General features: G+C 35.4%; 1 long non-coding RNA gene across 1 annotated transcript in view; it reads left to right on the forward strand.

Moving 5' to 3' along the window:
* Positions 1–17,947, forward strand: part of LOC120527725 — a 30,349-nt gene extending 12,402 nt beyond the window's left edge. Inside the window, exon 2 of the long non-coding RNA XR_005633397.1 lies at positions 17,807–17,947. This is a non-coding gene — a long non-coding RNA (uncharacterized LOC120527725). The remainder of the gene's footprint in view (positions 1–17,806) is intronic.
* Positions 17,948–18,554: the final 607 nt, after the last annotated feature.

Raw genomic sequence — 18,554 nt, forward strand, 5'->3', positions numbered from 1 at the left:
ACAATCTGAGAAATAAAGAAAGATTAATATTATTATTTCTAATAATAATTTCTAATAATAATAATAATAATAATAATAAAAATAATAACAAGACAAGCATTGAGATACAGAAAAATAAGCCATTGCAGAAATGTAAGCAGACTTTCAATAAAGATGTGTCCAGCACAAACCTGCCGAGTGCAAGGCTCACGTAAAAGAAATAACATTTAATTCATAATTTCTCAGCTTCAGTCAACCCCATAGAACATAATAAAGAAACAGGTCAGAGGAGCCACTTAACAACAGGCTGTAGATCACTTGCTTTACATGAACATGTTCAACAAGGTGACCAGTTAAACCTACTTGTCAGAGTAATGCAGCTGAAAATGTAAGTCTCTGACAGGTGATATGAGCAAAGAATAAAGAAGATCATGAGCTTCAGTAGGTGTAGTACCACGGGAACATGCAAATATACCTGAATAATGAACCACCATAGATGATAATCCAAGCACTGTTTAACAAGGGAAAAAAGGAAGAGAGCTTGCCTACAGAACATTATATCCCACTCTTATAATACAAAAATTATCTGAAAAGTCAGCAAACACAAGCATACAGAAACTGAAGCGTGAAAAACTTGAAATACATATCAAAGCATTACACCAGAAGTACTGTAGTATGAGCTGAATGAAGAAAGGGGTTCAGCAGTAATCTCAAGATACTTCTTGGTGATCTAACAGAATTGGAGGTGTAGATGATTGCACTAATGAGGACAAAAGGATTTGAGAAATGCAGATTGTTCATGAGCAAGACATTCACAATACAATGCAACAAATAGACAAATTGTTTTAAATCTGGAAATATAATGATTATAGTATTTGCTTTTGTTTTTTCATTTTTTTCTTTAAAAATGAAACAGCATGTTTCTTTTTATATATATCTGACAGATACTTAAAACTTTATGGTATTGGAGTGAAACATTCATTTTTTTAATATTATCAATATTATTTAGGGAATGAGTTAAATAATTTCTGTCTGTCAGACCTCTGTCTGTGTGAGTTAATATGTGTGAAAGATAGAAGGTGCATGACATGTCATGGACACAGTATTTTCTGTACTTCATGTTTTGGTCTTAAACTGTAACTGCATGGTATTATACATCTTTTATGAAAAGCCAAATGTGTAGAATTTGACCAATAATCAAGAAGATTTTTCTCTTATTATAGCCATACCTTACATGGTATTGTATCCAGAAGATTAAAATTATTTGTGACAAAGTTTCAATAAAGGCAGCTAACAGACCTATTACCAGTAGAGCTTATATTTTTTATGTTACTGCTGCGTTTGCCAAAAAAGAAATTCCCAATTTTATGTCCATATAGATTACTTAGATTTCAGGAATGCGGACTAAAGGGAATGTAATTCACATCTAGTTTTAAAGGTTAAGAGAGTTAAAATAACTAATTAGAAAAGAATCGCAGCCCAGAACGTGTCAGATATTAAAATTTAAAGTTGCCACTATGAGTTAACTTTTTCAGCAAAATAAAAAGAAAGTGTAGTTATTTAAATTCAGAAAAAAACACCTAATGCTACTACTGTCCTTAGTACTTAAACCTTGTTTGTTTAATACTTTATACAGTGAAACTTTCTAACAGAAGTATTCACTGGGCAATACGTGCACATTTTTTTTAATTAAGTTACAATTAATATTAAATATTTTAGTAAAGGCTTACAGTTCAATGGCACAAGGTGGAAAGCTTTCTTTTAGCATGTTGTTAATTGGTAGATACAACATGTAGAAATTACATTTCATGTCTCGCAGCTCTTCAATTCTGAATTAAATGCTTGCCGTAACGTCAATAAGTGGTGGCTGAATGTCTTCCACATGCTCGTGTGGGTTTACTGTGTAAATTTTGTCTTTTTACATATTTGAAAGACAAGGTGTTAGGTTGAAATAGTCATTCTATAACAGATAATAATTGACTGCCATCCCATTCAGGGTCCGATGCTTCCTTGTATGTTTCTCTGGCTCTCTGAATAAAAATTCACACACACACACACATAACTTGTACCTACTTAATCCAATGCAGAACTAATTTTCTCTCCCTTTTTCTTAGCATTTTCCCTCACATCCCAAAGACATGTGTGTTACGTTAATAGTTGAGAGCTAATTGGCCCCATGTAATTATGAGTGTGGATGAGTACATGAGTGGGCCTGGGAGGAACTGGTGACTCTTCCAGGACTGGCTCCTTGTTCTCAGTGTTTCTGGGATAGGCTTTGAACTCTAAAAACCTCTGAACTATTAAGTTGGTTTGAGGAAGTTAAGTTATAAATGTTTGTCAAGTAATTAATTAATATAAACATTCACCTGAGCATTTTTTCCAAACCTGCTCAGTCAGGTCACAGTCATGTACAAAGAAGGCAGGGACCAACCCTGGATACATTAAAACAGATGAATTGCTTCATGTAATTAAATATTTATATGTACTTTATATACACAGTATATTTTAATTATGTATGTTATGTTGCTTTTTGTACAGTATTTATTTAATGTTATGTTTTATTTTAACTGAATGTGTACAATGCTCTGAGCTTGTAAATGGAAATTGCTTCAAATAAGAATAAACTGAATTATAAATTGAACTGCATATTCTTCCCTTCTGTGGGGTATTCTTTCATGGGGACTGGCACTTCATGTCACATCCTAAACACATGAAGCTTAGAGTGACTCCAAACTGGTCCAGGGTGACATACTGTGCCCTACGATGGACTTGGGTCCAATCCAAGAGTGGTTGCATCTGATTCAACTGGGATATACTGTGATTCCCTGACACTCCGTAATGGATTATGTGGAATAAAAGAATTAATAAATTAAATAAAAATTAAAATACATTTTTTCTCAATATAAAAATGATCACAAGAAAAAGCAGTTGAGAATATGAGATAATAATAATAATTATTAAACATTAAGCAGTCTAAGCTTACAAAACCATTATTATCCCTTAACCTATCTATTTTGAAAACCCACACAGTCTATCTTTTGGGTCACAAGGACCACATTCAGGTCTATTCTTTCAGCTGCAGGCAGGAGCTAACTCTGGATGGGACACATGCTTATACAGTACATCAAAACTCGCCAGCCTTTCTCATGTATCATTAGGATATTGGAGAGCACTGAAATGCTTCAAGAAAAAAATCTTCAGACACAGAAACTCCGCCCAGAGAGTGACCAGTCAGCCGCACTCATCTCTGTGTCACAGTGCTGTGAACACACTGCAAAAGGTTTGAGTTTATTATAATATAGTGATCCTTGCAATGGAGATGTTTGTGACTCGAGTCTCATGTAAAAAATTGGCAAGTGTTTATGTCTGCAGAGCATTATGTGTCAATGAACTGACAGTAAGCTCAGATGGCCTAGGCTCTGGGCATCAAAGATTGCTGGCTCGGAATTTACCTGCTTATGCTCCATTAGCAAAATAAAATATGTAAAAACAACTTCATTATATCTCAGAATTTTTATATTTCTTCAAATATTGTTAGCCACATGGAGTTATACAAAATAAAATAGTTTTTTATTACCTAACATTAGGGTACTTAGATACATTATAAAGCTAAAGAATAACTCCTTTGCCTATTTGGCCTATCACTGATTTATTTATGCGTGTTAATGTTAATGAGCTTCTCCCACATTCCAAAGTCATTCTGTTAAACTGATTGACATTTCTAAATTGTCCCAGTGTGAATGTAGGCGTGAATGTATAAGTGTCTGCCCTGTGACTGAGTGACAGCTCATCAATGGAGAGTCACTATCCTCCACATATTGCTTCAGGATTAGTCTCAGAATAATGATATGTAGGTCTTAAAAATAATGCATGGTGTTATTCTTATGATGTAATCAATGTGATGGTAACTTGCAATATAGTGTATGTAATAGTCACCTATAGCTACAGAATACAAGAGCACCATTTGTTGAGGTTTTTAGTCTTAGCAGTAGGTGAGTGATAGATACAGTACAGGTAGTCCCTGTGTATTTTAAGTCTTATTAAAATGAAATAAGCCATCTGTTAAAGCTCTGTTACATAGCAGTAACCGACTAATAGATGCACTATTGGCAGCCCTTACTCCGAAGTGTCACTGGTGCTTTTTAAGCCTTATTAAGATTAAATAAAGCATTTGTTAAGGTTTTGTTACATAGCAGTAACTGACTAATTGATGCACTTAAGTAGCTCCTGTTTTAAAGTGTTACTGATGTTTTGAACTGATTAAGGTTTGTTCAGCTAAAGCACACTTTAATTGGTCTTTTCATCCATTCATTTCCTTATCAGTCGGATCCATTTTACGAAACTGGAAGCTATCCCAGCAGAAATGAGTATCCGACGGGAACCAGCTCTAGTTGAAGTGGCAGTTCATCACAGAGAGCACACAAAGAAAGCCACTTTAGCATTGGAGTAATTTAAAAATGCCAACTGAAAGATGCCACTTCTGTATTGGAGTAGTTTAGAAATACAAAATGACCTCATGGCATATCTTTGGAGTATGAAAACGAAAACAGTCGCTGCTTTAAGGACAAGGAGAACACACTAAAATAACCCAGCCAACATAAAGACTACACAATTTTAAAAATTTAAAACTTGATCTGATGTCAAACTATATTAACATTATTCAATGTGGTGATTAATACTTGCATCATGACCACAATGGTTTGTTGGAATTCTTATGCTATTATTTTATTTTTTTCTCTAACAACCTTATAATGTTGAAAGGTGCATTGACTAGATTAAATCTGTCTATTTTATAACTAACCTATCCACTTAAGAGTAATGTAAACTGTAGCACCAGACGCAAAGTGAGGAACTTGTTCCAGATGTGATGCCAATTCTAGATTTAAATGTTCACTCGAAGCTTTTAAAGTCACTACCTGATGATTTTCTTTATTACTGAATACTGTGTCAATCCAAATTTCTGCTTACATATTTCTTTACATTGCATATACATTGCCTATAAAAAGTTCATCCCTTAGAAGTTATCACATTTTATTATTATACAGCATTGAATCACAGTGGATTTAATTTGGCTTTTCTGACACGGATAAACAGAAAAAAAGACTCTTTTAAGGTCAAAGTTAAACTTAACTATTTTAAATTAATTATGCATATGAAACACAAAATATTTGATTGTATAAGTATTTAATAGATGGGCATTTAGCAGCCATTCCAACCTTGAGCATGTGGACAGGTCTCTTTATTAGTATGCATATGCAGACACTGCACTTTTTCTCCATTCTTCTCTGTGAAACTGCTCAAGCTCTGTTTAAGGTGCATTGGGATCGTGAGTGAATAGTCTTTTTCTCAGTTCTCAATTTGACTGAGATCTGGACTCTGACTTGGTCTTTCTGGGACATTAACATTGTTTTAAAGTCATTGCTGTGGAGCTTTGGCTTTATGCTCTATGCTCTCTTTCTGAAAAACAAATCTTATCCCAATGCACAGGTTTCTTAAAGACAGCATCGGGTCGTCCTCCAGGATTTCTTGACATTTTGCTGCAATTATTTTACTTGTACACTCACAAGCCTTTTTGGGCCTGATGTAGAGAAGCATCCCTATAGTGCGATGCTGCCAACATCATGTTTCATGATGGGGATGGTGTTGTTTGATAAAGTGCAAGCTTTGGCTCAATTTTAATCTCTTTAGACAATAGAACCTTCTTCCAGATGACTCTGGAGTTTCCTTTCTAGCAAACTACCCAACATGCCATGTCTGTTTCTTTAACAGTGGTTTTCTCTTTGCCGCTCTGCCATAAAGCTGGGACTGGTGTCGTCTGCAGAATCTGTCCCGTCTCAGCTACTGTATATTGTAATTCCTTTAGAGTAATCATAGGTCTCTTGCTGGCCGCCTTCACTAGTCTTCTTCTTGCACAATCACTCATGGTCGGACTGCTCTAGGCAGGGTTACAGCTGTGCCATACTCTTTGCATTTTTTATTGATTGATTTAAAATTTAAGATTCAAACTAAAACAAATGGGCGTTCAAATTAAAAGAAGTGGGAGTTCAGGGTGATGTTTTTAGATGGGCGCAGAAATTGGCTCAGATGCAGGAAGCAGAGGGTGAAGAGGCAAGGAACCTTATTAGAATTGGCTGATGTTCCAAAGGGGAATCGCCGCTGCTATTTTTAATATATATTTAAATGATTTAGATAGGAATATAAGTAAAAAGTTGATTACGTTTGCAGATGACACCAAGACAGGTGGATTGACAGATAATCTGTAATCAATTAAATCATTACAGAAGGACTTTGACAGCAAACAGGCTTGGACAGATTTGTGGCAGGTGAAGTTTAATGTCAGTCAGTGTAAAGTATTACACATAGGAAGTAAAAATATTAGGTTTGAATACAAAATGGGAGGTTTGAAAATCGACAGCACAATTTATGAGAAGGATTTAGGAGTTGTAGTGGGCTATTCACTTCCAGACAGTGTTCAGAAGCCATTAAGAAGGCAAACAGAATGTTAGGTTATATAACACGATGTGTGGAGTACAAGAACAAGGAGGTTATGCTTAAGTTTTATAACACACTGGGGAGGCCTCATCTGGAATACTGTGTGCAGTTTTAGTCTTCAGGCTACAAAAAAGGACATAGCAGCACTACAAAAAGCCCAGAGAAGAGCGACTAGGATCATTACAGGGCTACAGTGGCTGAATTATGAAAAAAATGTAAAAGAGCTGAGCCTTTTCAGTTTATACAAAAGAAAATTAAGAGGAGACTTGATTGAGAGATATTTTTCAAATTTTGAAAGGAATTAGTACAGTGGATTGAGACTGTTATTTTATAATGAGTTCATCAAGAGCAAGGAGACACATTGGAAACTTGTTAAGGGTAAATTTGATACAAACATTAGGAAGTTTTTCTTTAAACAGAGAGCCATAAACACTTCTCAAACTGTGGGGCTAACGAAGTAACAAAAAGGTGTGTGCGAAGATGTGAAAAAAACAAGAATCAAAAATATGAAAAATACATCTATTGAAACCAAAACAAATGAACTTTAACTACATTCTGATACTAGAAAAGTAAATATAAAGTTAGATAAATGTGGATAAAAGTTAAGTAGGTATAATAAAATATGCATCTATGATATATCATTCATTAAAAAAGAACAAATTGGTATTAGTGGGCTCCTTTCAAAAAAACGTTAGAGGGGCGAGATTAAAACTGTTTTGAAAACTTTGGTCGCAAATACTTAAAAGGTTGAGAAACGCTGGAATAAGCTACCAAGTAGTGTGGTAGACAGTAGGACATTAGGGTCTTTTAAAACTAGACTTGATGTTTTTTATGAAGAATTAAGTGGATAGGAGTGGTGACCGTTGTTCGGCGGAATGGCCTATTGTCGTCTAGATTATTCTGATGAATTTAGCGAAGTGGATATTTTCTTCTCTCCATCACCTGATTTGTGCCTTGCAATATCCTTTTCACTGAGTTGCTCGGAGTGTTTTTTTGTCTTATTTTTATAGGTTAGTCCACCATACTGACTTACCACAAATTGGACCTTCAAGATAACTCCTTAACTACACACAGGTGACCTCCATTAAACTAATTATGTGACTTCTAAAACCAGATGGCTGCACCAGTGATGCTTTAGGTGTGTCATATTAATGAGGATGAATACTTGTACTTGTGTCTTATATTTGTAATTAATTTAGACCACTTTGAAGAGAAACGTTTTCTCTTCAACGGTAAATTGTCTTTTTCTGTTAATCAGTGTCAATAAAGGCAAATTAAATCCACTGTGATTCAATGTTGTGTAACAATCAAATGCAAAACCTTCCAGGGGGGTGATTATAGGCACGTCATAGAGTATATTTGAGATTATGGTAATTGTTATTATTGTAGGCTTCAAAATATGGTCCTGGGTCAATCACAGAAAACCCACTCAGATGAACAAACAAGCCTGCATCTGAGGTGTCTACCCTACAATGGACTAAGTAGGGCTAATACTCTTTGTCAGGCACCAAAGCTGACACTTAGTAGGATAGGTAGGCTTTACTTAGCTTTTTTCATTTTCTCAAGGGATTCCCTGAAAATAATTTAGAAAGTATGTTTGATTCTGGAAAGTTTGCTTTTTAAAGCAGATTTGTAAAATTCATATAAAGCAGTATTTATTACTATAGCAAATAGATGATGCCTACCTTTTTACAGTATATTATGGATTGGAGACATTCTCAGGTGTTTGTTATAAAAAAAAAAAGAAAAACACAAAGTACCTTTAGGAAAACAACACCACCATAAAAAATAGAAGTGTGAAGCTTACTGTTGCTATAAAATAAAACCTTTAGCCATAAAGAGTATTAAATAATGTTCTTGTTTGTACCGATTAAAATGCAGATTTATGCTATTATAGCTGTAAATCTTTCCTCTTACTAAAAAAAATCATAAAAAGCAAGGTGAACTTCTAGATTTGTGTTGGTATTCTAAGACTGCACTGTGTCTACCTCCAGCAGGCTACTTTCTATGTCTGTTGTCACAGCAACTGGTATAGCATTTAAGAAGAATTTGGTTCAATATTCAGAGCCTCTGATCTTTGACAGGCTTATAATGAGGAGGCAGGACTTTAATGCTGATTAAAAAATAATAAAAAAATGCAAAGAGTAACAGTTGTTTTTTATGTTATCCAACAGGTCAGCATCAAAAGTAGTCAGGGAAACTACATGCAGAGAAATGCGGGCACTTTTTAAGACCAATGGAAATTAAACACAACAGGGAAACACTGTCTTGAAACCTTTAATTGTCCACATAAATATTCGGTATGATTTGCAGTTACTTAACAGTTTTGGGCACACATGTGGACATTTAGTTTTGTCAAGTTTTCACATTTAATTACGTGAATTAAATTTGTTTTTTTTCACAATAAAGAAAAAGTACAATCAAATTGTAATTAAAACACTATTCCTCTTGAATTTGGGCATTATGTGATCATCTTGTTATTGCTGTTCGGTGAGTATATAATAAGAATTGGTGTTTGTTCAACGATAAAAAGCAAATTTAAATGAATGTCGTTATAAACCTCCCTTAACCTCAAACAGAGAGCATATGTGTAATAGTCTATGATGTGCGACTGATGCTACCTTGGTAGCTGCTACTTTCCCATGATGCTATATTTAAAGTAAACAAGTTAAGAAAATTGGTTATTAGATGAATACCAGCATCTTGCATCTATTGTATTTCTCTGAATTACATAATGTTAGGTGAAATAATTACGGCAGGCAGTGTGGTGTAGTGGTTAAGGGTTTGGAATTCAAACACTGAGATTGTGAGATCAAATCCAGCAACTGACACTGCGTGACCATGAGCAAGTCACTTCACCTGCCTGTGCTTCAATTGAAAAAAATAAAAGAAATGTAACCAATCCTGTCTCAGATGTTGTAAGTCGTCTTTGATAAAAGTGTCAACCAAAAAATGTGTAATGGTAATGATATGACAGAGCTTGTCTTAGAAGCAAGACAGGCACCAGTTCTGGATGTTATGCTACATAGAAAATCATAATTATTAGACTGTGCTGTATTATATATAACAAAACAGTCTCAAACCTGCTTAATCCAGTTCAGAGTCATGTGGAGCTGGACTCTATCCTAGCAACACTGGGTGTAAGGCCAAAAACAGTATGGGACAGGGTGGCAATCAATCACAAGGCTAATGCACATACACAAGGGATAATTAACCAAAACCTGCACATGTTTGTGGATGTGGGAGGAAAACTGGGAAACAAAACCCTTACATTTATCAAGCGAACATGCAAACTCCATGTGGAAAACACACAGTCATGGGTTTCAAATCTAGATCACATAATCTGTGAGGCACTAGCGCTACTTATTGTGCCATCATGGCCTGTTTATAACATGACATAACATTTCTAAATTTCCCTAATCCCATTAGTTGGTTATTTGGGGGGGTTCAGCATATGCTAGCAGTACTCGCTCACACTCATACTCACATTCACAAACAGCGATCTGGAATCACTACCTATCCCAAAACATTTTTATATACTGTATACTCTACCACATAAATTGATTTATGGTTTTGAGAATGTCATGTTTTATGGTATCATACACAAATATATACATGCATACATACTTTCTCAAAGCCTCGTTCCAATTGTAGGTCATGGAGCATTCAAAACAGGGTACAAAACATCTCTGGTTGATGTGCCACTATCTTACAGGGTTTACACACAAAGACACCAACCTGGAAATGAGTTGGATATTAAGGCATATTTTTGATTAGAAATCCATTTTAAAATTTCCACATATAGGAGACTTGCATTTATTACTGGGCATGCATCTGATTTGTAAGCTATATTTTATAAGACGGAGTTGGGTTGTGATAAGATAAGAAGGAAATAAAAGCAAAAATTAAGGTGAACTCTTCTATATTTAGATACTGCTGTTGGTTTTAGCCAAAGACAAAGAAGTGATAAAGTTAAAAATATTAAACACTGCAAGATTAATAAAAGGTGGTGGAGTTGGTTTGTGGGGTTATCTCTTTCAAACAAATTTCATTTTGAAGAAATATAGACCTTTCATTTTAGAGTAAAGTTAATAAAACATCACAAAAAAGTACATTTTGCATATAGTGTTAATTTATGAGAAAATAAGAAAAGTACAAGTAGTGAATAAGTCACAGAAATAATTCAAAGCAACAGAAAAGCTATATTTCTTCAAGCTATTTTCCCCCAGCAAAGGCAGTCCTTGGGGTAAAATCCATCAAGTAGTATTACTGTGTTCTATCAAGACTTACTCAGGGAAAGGGTCAAGTGGTCCGCTGCCATGCTGTTAGAGCTCATCGGAGACATATTTAATTTAATTAAGGCTGTCAGCGCTATTGATTTTGGCAGTTTCAATTACCACACTGTTATGGCTTCTGGATCTACTGATCTGTGATGAGCACTATCAGCACAAGCACACATGGAGGAAAAAGCCCTTTGTCTCCCTTAAAAGTTGACATCTCCTGCCACAGGCCATAACTTATTACTTTTATCCGGCCTAGCTCTCCTTCTGCTCCTCATAATTAATTTCTCATTAGACAGCTCTTTATTGTTTAATTTGTGCAGTGTATAATCAAATTGGGCAGATTAATTGTGACTGAATTTAAGGCTCATGAAAATAAAGGTTTTTAATAACGTACCCTTCAATTACTTTAGACAAGATAAAATAAAACACTTTAAGTGTTGTCAGCTTTTTGAGAAATAATTTAGATTGTTTAAAGAGCACCGGCTTTTAACAATCACTTATTAAACACTTATCACCTATATATTCTCTTTCCACTATTCCAATTACAAAAGTCTGCTATACAAATTCTTCTGTTGATTGATGCTTGGCTATAACTTGCTGCTACCTGCAAACGGTGAACTCCAGTAATAAAACAGGGCTCACCTCTCTTTAATTGTAGAAGCAATGTTCCTCTCTGCTGTTTTTGTAATTGCACAAATAAGGCACTATATAATAAATAGATAGGGCACACTACAGTTTGTGCTTAAAGTAGTATGGAAGACTGAAAATAATACTAAATAGCAAATGTGTTTTTATACTCTTTTCTCATTTTCTGGATTTTTCATTTATCATACATAACATGTAAAGTAAATGCTAAATAGAATCAGCTTTCTAAATGATCCATTCAGCTAATGCATTTATGCATTACAGCTAACAAATTGCATGGCTATTAAATGGGTTGATCACGGTCACACAAAGTAACAATCGAGGAGACTGAACCAGACCCCTTGGAGATCACCATCCTTGCTGCTTTCTTAACTGAATCCTTGTCCAAATGTGATTTGTTTAAACAGAATCCTTTTATGTAACACTTTGGAGAATTGTGGCATTGCAGTAATGCTAATACACGTGTAGGAACTACCTGCAGTTTTTTCAAAACATGGATCATAATTATAACATAAAACTAAGATCATAATAACTGCTAATCTTCTTTCTGCTTATCACTGGTTTCCAAATAAATTTAGCAATGATTTTGATATCCTCCTTTTAACATATAAAGTTGTAAATGGTTTGGCTCATAGAAATTTCTAAAATCTGTTTACCAGGCCATTCATTATGATTACAAGTTGCAAGCCTTCTTCAAATTCATAGGATAACTAAACCAAGTATAGGAGGGAGAGGCATTAGCCAGTGGCTAAAAAACCTTTAGAATGATCCCCAAACCGATAAGCTCAATATGTTTAACTTTAAAATCAATGACAAAGACTTTTTACTTAATAGCAGAGATTTGCCAATGTTGTTCATGTCTGATTACAAAGTCTGTAGCACTTGATGTGCTTTACATTGTATTTAATGAGTCTATTTTCAGACACTTTATATACAATTTGATGGCATGGGGCTACAATGGATAGTGCTGTTACCTTACAATGAAGAATCCTGGATTTGAATCCCTCTGTGTGGAGGTGTGTACATGAGTGGGCCCTGCAATGAATTGGAACATTGTCTAAAGCTAGCCCTACTGTTCACCTTAAGTTTTCAGTTAGGCAATTGATTGTTTTGAAACTGATCTCTTTCAAAATTTAAGTTGGACTGACAATAATGACCCTATAAGCCTATACAGTGTATACCGTACACACACATTGCATACAAATGGTATATACACTGTGAATATATTGCATGTTTCTTTTTTGGTTTGAATAGAAAATCTCTGCCATCATTTAACAAAATCCCCAGGGATGTCACAATTAGAATCTTAATTTATGCATATTGTATTTTTAAATTAAAATGCTCCATTTAGTAGTAATTATCAGGTTTGCAAATATCCATTTATGATGCCATTTGTACCTTTCCTCATATTTTGGATCCACCCACCATTCACCCATCTATCTATCACCAAATGTGCTTAACTCTAACTTATATCTGAAATATACTGTAATATATAATTGCTGATATAATTAATATTTCAATAATCTGTTGATCTTGTGTGACCATCAAAGTTCCTATTCTTGCTTGTTCCATGTAGCATGGCTTAGGAAATAAGCCCCCTTTAAACCCTTGCTTACATTTTAATTTGTTTTGGTCTTGTCTTCAAAGAGCTCTAATTTTTCTTTTTAGTAAGTTGAGCTGAGGTGAACAATACTTTCACCAAAGTGGGCTGCCTAAGCTAATGTTACACGTTTCTTTGACCTTTTCTCATGTGCCCTCCTCTCCTCTCTAGAAGTACTGAAGTCAAGTGTTTGTATTTGAGCTTGGTCTGAATAGTTGATCTTTAGTCATTTAAATGTGTTCGTGTCCTACATATATTAGTTACACGTCTGAAATTGCAGATTCAATATATTAACTGTAGCTGCACCTTGATACACGTTGTGGTGTTTATTGAAATTAAAATTTGATGTACACATTGTTTGCTAGTCTTTTTAAATGTGCTTTCAGAGCATCCATACATATTGCATGTACAGTACATGACAGCTAGGCTCCAATTTTTGCCATTAGTAGCTCTTAACACACCTTAAAATACAGTATTATAGTTTACCTCTGTAGTTTTATTGTTATACATCACTATCATTAAATCTCAGCCACTGTACTGGAAGAGTGATATGAGATGTGGTATTGTTGCCTCACTTCACATTGACACAGCTTGAATTCTGCCTGAGGGGGCTTAGTCATTGGATTTACTTTTTCTCTTCATGTTTGTGATTGTTTCCTCTTCTATATTGATAATGTCCAAAGACAAACCTGATATAATCTATGTACAGTATATACATAACAATAATCTACAATAAAATCATGCAGAATTATTTAGCCCTACGTATTAACTTAATATTAAATCTATCTATGTTACCTGACTGCTTTACTATAGTAAGGAGCTGAATAAATTCAAATTTCCATCTATTCACTTACTAAGTTCATATTGCTAGGCCTGGAGCTATTCTCAGCAGGGTTTACCTTGGATGGATACCACACACACAGCCATGTTCTCTTCTATTGGTTGAATGTAGAGTTTATAATGACACTAACATTCCATGTCTAACCAGGGGTGGCGAGGTGAACTGACTTTTTCTCTCAATCCTCTGCAGACTATTCACGGGAAATTCCACAAGGAGCCAGAACCGGAAGTGACATTGTCTGGGCAGGAAGTGACGTCATCACGGGCGCCAGAACCCTGTGGAATTTCCCGTGAATGGTCTGCAGAAGACTGAGAGAAGAAGTCAGTGCACCTCGCCAACCCCTGATCAGACATTGAATTGTCACTATTTGAGCCTTTCAGCTGCCTCCCATGCGCACGTGTATGACTATATATCATAGTCATATGAAAAAGTTTGGGAACCCTTCTCAGCCTGCATAATAATTTACTATATTTTCAACAAAAAAGATAACGGTGGTATTTATTTCATTTCCTAGGAACATCTGAGTACTGGGGTGTTTTCCGAACAAAGATTTTTAGTGAAGCAGTATTTAGTTGCATGAAATTAAATCAAATGTGAAAAACTGGCTGTGCAAAAATTTGGGTCCCCTTGTAATTTTGCTGATTTGATTGCATGTAACACCAAATTGGATTAGCTCGTTAATCCTTGAACTTCATAGACAGGTGTGTCCAATCATGAGAAAAGGTATTTAAGGTGGTCAGTTGGAAGATGTGCTTCCCTTTGACTCTCCTCTGAAGAGTGACAGCATGGGATCCTCAAAGCAACTCTCAAAAGATCTGAAAATAAAGATGGTTCATTATTATGGTTTAGGGGAAGGCTACGAAAAGCTATCTCAGAGGTTTAAACTGTCAGTTTCAACTGTAAGGAATGTAATCAGGATATGGAAGGCCACAGGCACAGTTGCTATTAAACCCAGGTCTGGCAGGCCAAGAAAAATACAGGAGCGGCAGGATTGTGAGAATGGTTACATACAATCCACAGATCACCTCCAAAGACCTACAAGAACATCTTGCTGCAGATGGTGTATCTGTACATTGTTCTACAATTCAGCTCAATTTGCACAAAGAACATCAGTATGGCAGGGTGATGAGAAAGAAGCCCTTTCTGCACTCACGCCACAAACAGAATCGCTTGTTGTATGCAAATGCTCATTTAGACAAGCCAGATTATTTTGGAAGAAAGTGCTTTGGACTGATGAGACAAAAATTGAGTTATCTGGTCATAACAAAAAGCACTTTGCATGGCGGAAGAAGAACACCACATTCCAAGAAAAACACCTGCTACCTATTGTCAAATTTGGTGGAGGTTCCATCATGCTTTAGGGCTGTGTGGCTAGTTCAGGGACTGGGGCCCTTATTAAAGTCGAGGGTCGGATGAATTGAACCCAATATCAACACATTCTTCAGGATAATGTTCAAGTATCAGTTACAAAGTTGAAGTTATGCAGGGGTTGGATATTCCAACAAGACAATAACCCAAAGCACAGTTCGAAATCTACAAAGGCATTCATGCAGAGGGAAAAGTACAATGTTCTGGAGTGGCCATCACAGTCCCCTTACTTGAATATCATCGAAAATCTATAGGATGATTTGAAGCAGGCTGTCCATGCTTGGCAGCCATCAAATTTAACTGAACTGGAGAGATTTTGTATGGAAGAATGGTCAAAAATACCTCCATCCAGAATCCAGACACTCATCAAAGGCTATAGGAGGTCTAGAGGTTGTTATATTTACAAAAGGAGGCTTAATTAAGTATTGATGTAATATCTCTGTTGGGGTGCCCAAATTTATGCACCTGTCTAATTTTGCTATGATGCACATTGCATATTTTCTGTTAATCCAATAAACTTAATGTCACTGCTGAAATACTACTGTTTCCATAAGGCATGTCATATATTAAAAGAAAGTTGCTACTTTGAAAACTCCAATGATGAACAAAAATCTAAAGAAATAAGAGGGGTTCCCAAACTTTTTCAAATGACTGTATATATACATAATACACATCTTTTTCAGCACCAGAAGTAACCCATTGGCTATCAATGAAAGATGAAATGGAGATATTCAGTTTTAGTTCTGTGAGGCTTCTCTTTCTGTTTATCCTGTTTAGCTATGCTATTGTTTTACATTTTCACACAATGGCACACAAGCTTTTAATGTAATGTAATAGACAAATCACAATTCATATTTATTTATAGTGAGCTGAAAATGAATTATTTTAGCATACCATAATTTACTTAAATATACTGCTGAAGTTGTTTCATAATGCTCTCTAATAGTGCTTTTTAATTGTAATAATTATTTTTTGTTTCTCCATCAGTAATTCTTTTCAGTTCTCTATTTCTTCTTGGCATCTGAGATGACTCATGGTTTTCCCTTGAGTAAATGTCTTATAATAAATCTGTTTTCAGATTTATTATCATTCTGTCCAATTTAATTTGATTATTCTGATTTACCCACAGAATGATCCACAATGTGTGCTGGCTTACTGTAGAACAATTGGAATTTTGACTGAATTACACCCTGTATGTACACTATATGTCCAAATGTATGTGGACACCCCTCCAAATTACTAAGTTCAGGTGCTTCAGATGCATCCATTGTTAACAGCTGCATAAAATCAAGCAAATAGCCATACATTCTCCACTGACAATCATTTGCAGTAGAATAACTTCTACTGAAGAGCTCAGTGACTTTAAAAATGGCACTGTCACGTATCAGGCTGAAGTGCATTGCAAGTACAAATTCCCTATCCTCTGTAGCATCAAAGTTCCAAACTGCTTCTGGATGCAACATCAGCACAAGAACTGTTCTGCAGGAGCTTCATGAAATGGGTTTCCATAGCCAAGGAGCTGCACACAAGCCTAAGACCACTATCACAATGCCAAGCATCAGCTGGAGTGGTGTAAAGCACGTTGCCATTGGACTCTGGAGCAACAAAAAAGTTTTTTTCTCTGGCATTCTGATAGACAAATCTTGGTTCAGCAGATATCAGCAGAATGCTGCCTTCTGCACTGCATAGTTTGCAGTATAAAATTTGGTGGTGGAGGAGTAATGGACTGGGGCTGATGTTCATGGTCTGGGCTAGGCCCCCTGGTTCCACTGAAGGGTACTGTTAATGCTACAACATACAAAGACAGTTTAGGCAATTGTAAACTTTCAACTTGGTAGCAATAGTTTGAGGAAGGCCATTTTCTGTTACAGCATGACTGTGCCCTTGAGCACAAAGCCAGGTACATAAAGACATGATTTGATGAGTTTGATCTGGAGGAACGTGAATAGCCTGCACTGGGTCCTGAACTCACTCCTACTGAACACCTTTGGGATGAATTGGAATGCTGACTGTAAGCCAGGTATTCTCGTCCAACATCAACACCTGACCTCAAAAATGCTTTTTTTGGCTAAATGGGCACAATCCTCAAAGACACACTCCAAAATATTGTGTAAAACCTCCCCAGAAGAATAAAAGCTGTTGTAGTTGCAAACGGAGAGACAACTCACACAAATTAATGGCTATGATTTTGGAATGGGATGTTCAACAAGCTCATATACTGTAGGTGTGACTGTCAAGTGTCCACACACTTTTTGCCATGTGGTGTTTGTTCATACATGTATCTACTGTATTGCTTTAAAAACACTACATAATGTTTCTGTGTTTATGTTTCAGCATTAGGTTTTACATTTATTTTGCATTTCTTTTTCTCACTATATTTGTTATTGTATAGTGCAAGAGGTCTATACAGTATACTTCAGTGGAAGTGTACTTAAAAATAAGTGGCACTGAATTGCATTGCTGTAGTATGCTCTTCCTTATTGTGACTTTCAGTGGGATAAGGAAGCTTGAAAATTAATGAATCGATAAATTAGGTTACGTTGTGTTTAATGCTATTCATTTCTAACACTTTATCTTCCATTGTTTTTTGTCCCATAGGAATCTGGCACACACCAGAGGTTATCTGATGCTGGTCTTTCTTAATGCTTCAAAACTTATTACACCGCTCTTAGTGAACACTCTTTCAATGATGTGACTCTGACTCCCTCAAAGTCTTTTCTTCTGTGGTTACATTGAGATCACCTATAAAAAGTCACCTTTTCTCATTGCATTTTTCTTTGACTGTAACTTTCCATTGATTTTCTAATTTGAAATTTCTGATCCTGTCTTTTGTGTATTATCATCTCATAATGTCAATCTACTATATATTTGTTTTTATTTAAATAAACCTTAAAGTTTGTTTTTGGTCATTTATGAATAATTTAATTCTGTTTTATATTGTTCAAATGAATGTACTGCTACTGTTTGATCAAATGTTATGTTATCTGTTTTGTTATGTTGTGTCATATTACTTTGAATTTTACTGCTTTTTGCTTTGTGAAGCATTTGGGGATAAGGTGCTCTGGAAACTACTTTATATAAAATTACATTTTATTCAATGGTTGATGCAATAATTCATTGATTAAACTTTTTTTATTTTATTGATTTTATTGAAATCACACAACATTCCGTCCACAAAAAGGTCATTTTGTACAAAAATAAGATCAAAAACAAATCAACCCCCCACCCCTGTGAAAGAGAGCTGGGCCAGCAGAGTAAAACCTAAAGATAATAAAAATAAGTAAATAGATGAATTAATAAGTGAAGAAATTTAAAAAGAATAATACAACTGCATTGATATGCACAA

This window comes from Polypterus senegalus, chromosome 4 (genome assembly GCF_016835505.1).
Source record: "Polypterus senegalus isolate Bchr_013 chromosome 4, ASM1683550v1, whole genome shotgun sequence".
Lineage (NCBI taxonomy): Eukaryota > Metazoa > Chordata > Cladistia > Polypteriformes > Polypteridae > Polypterus > Polypterus senegalus.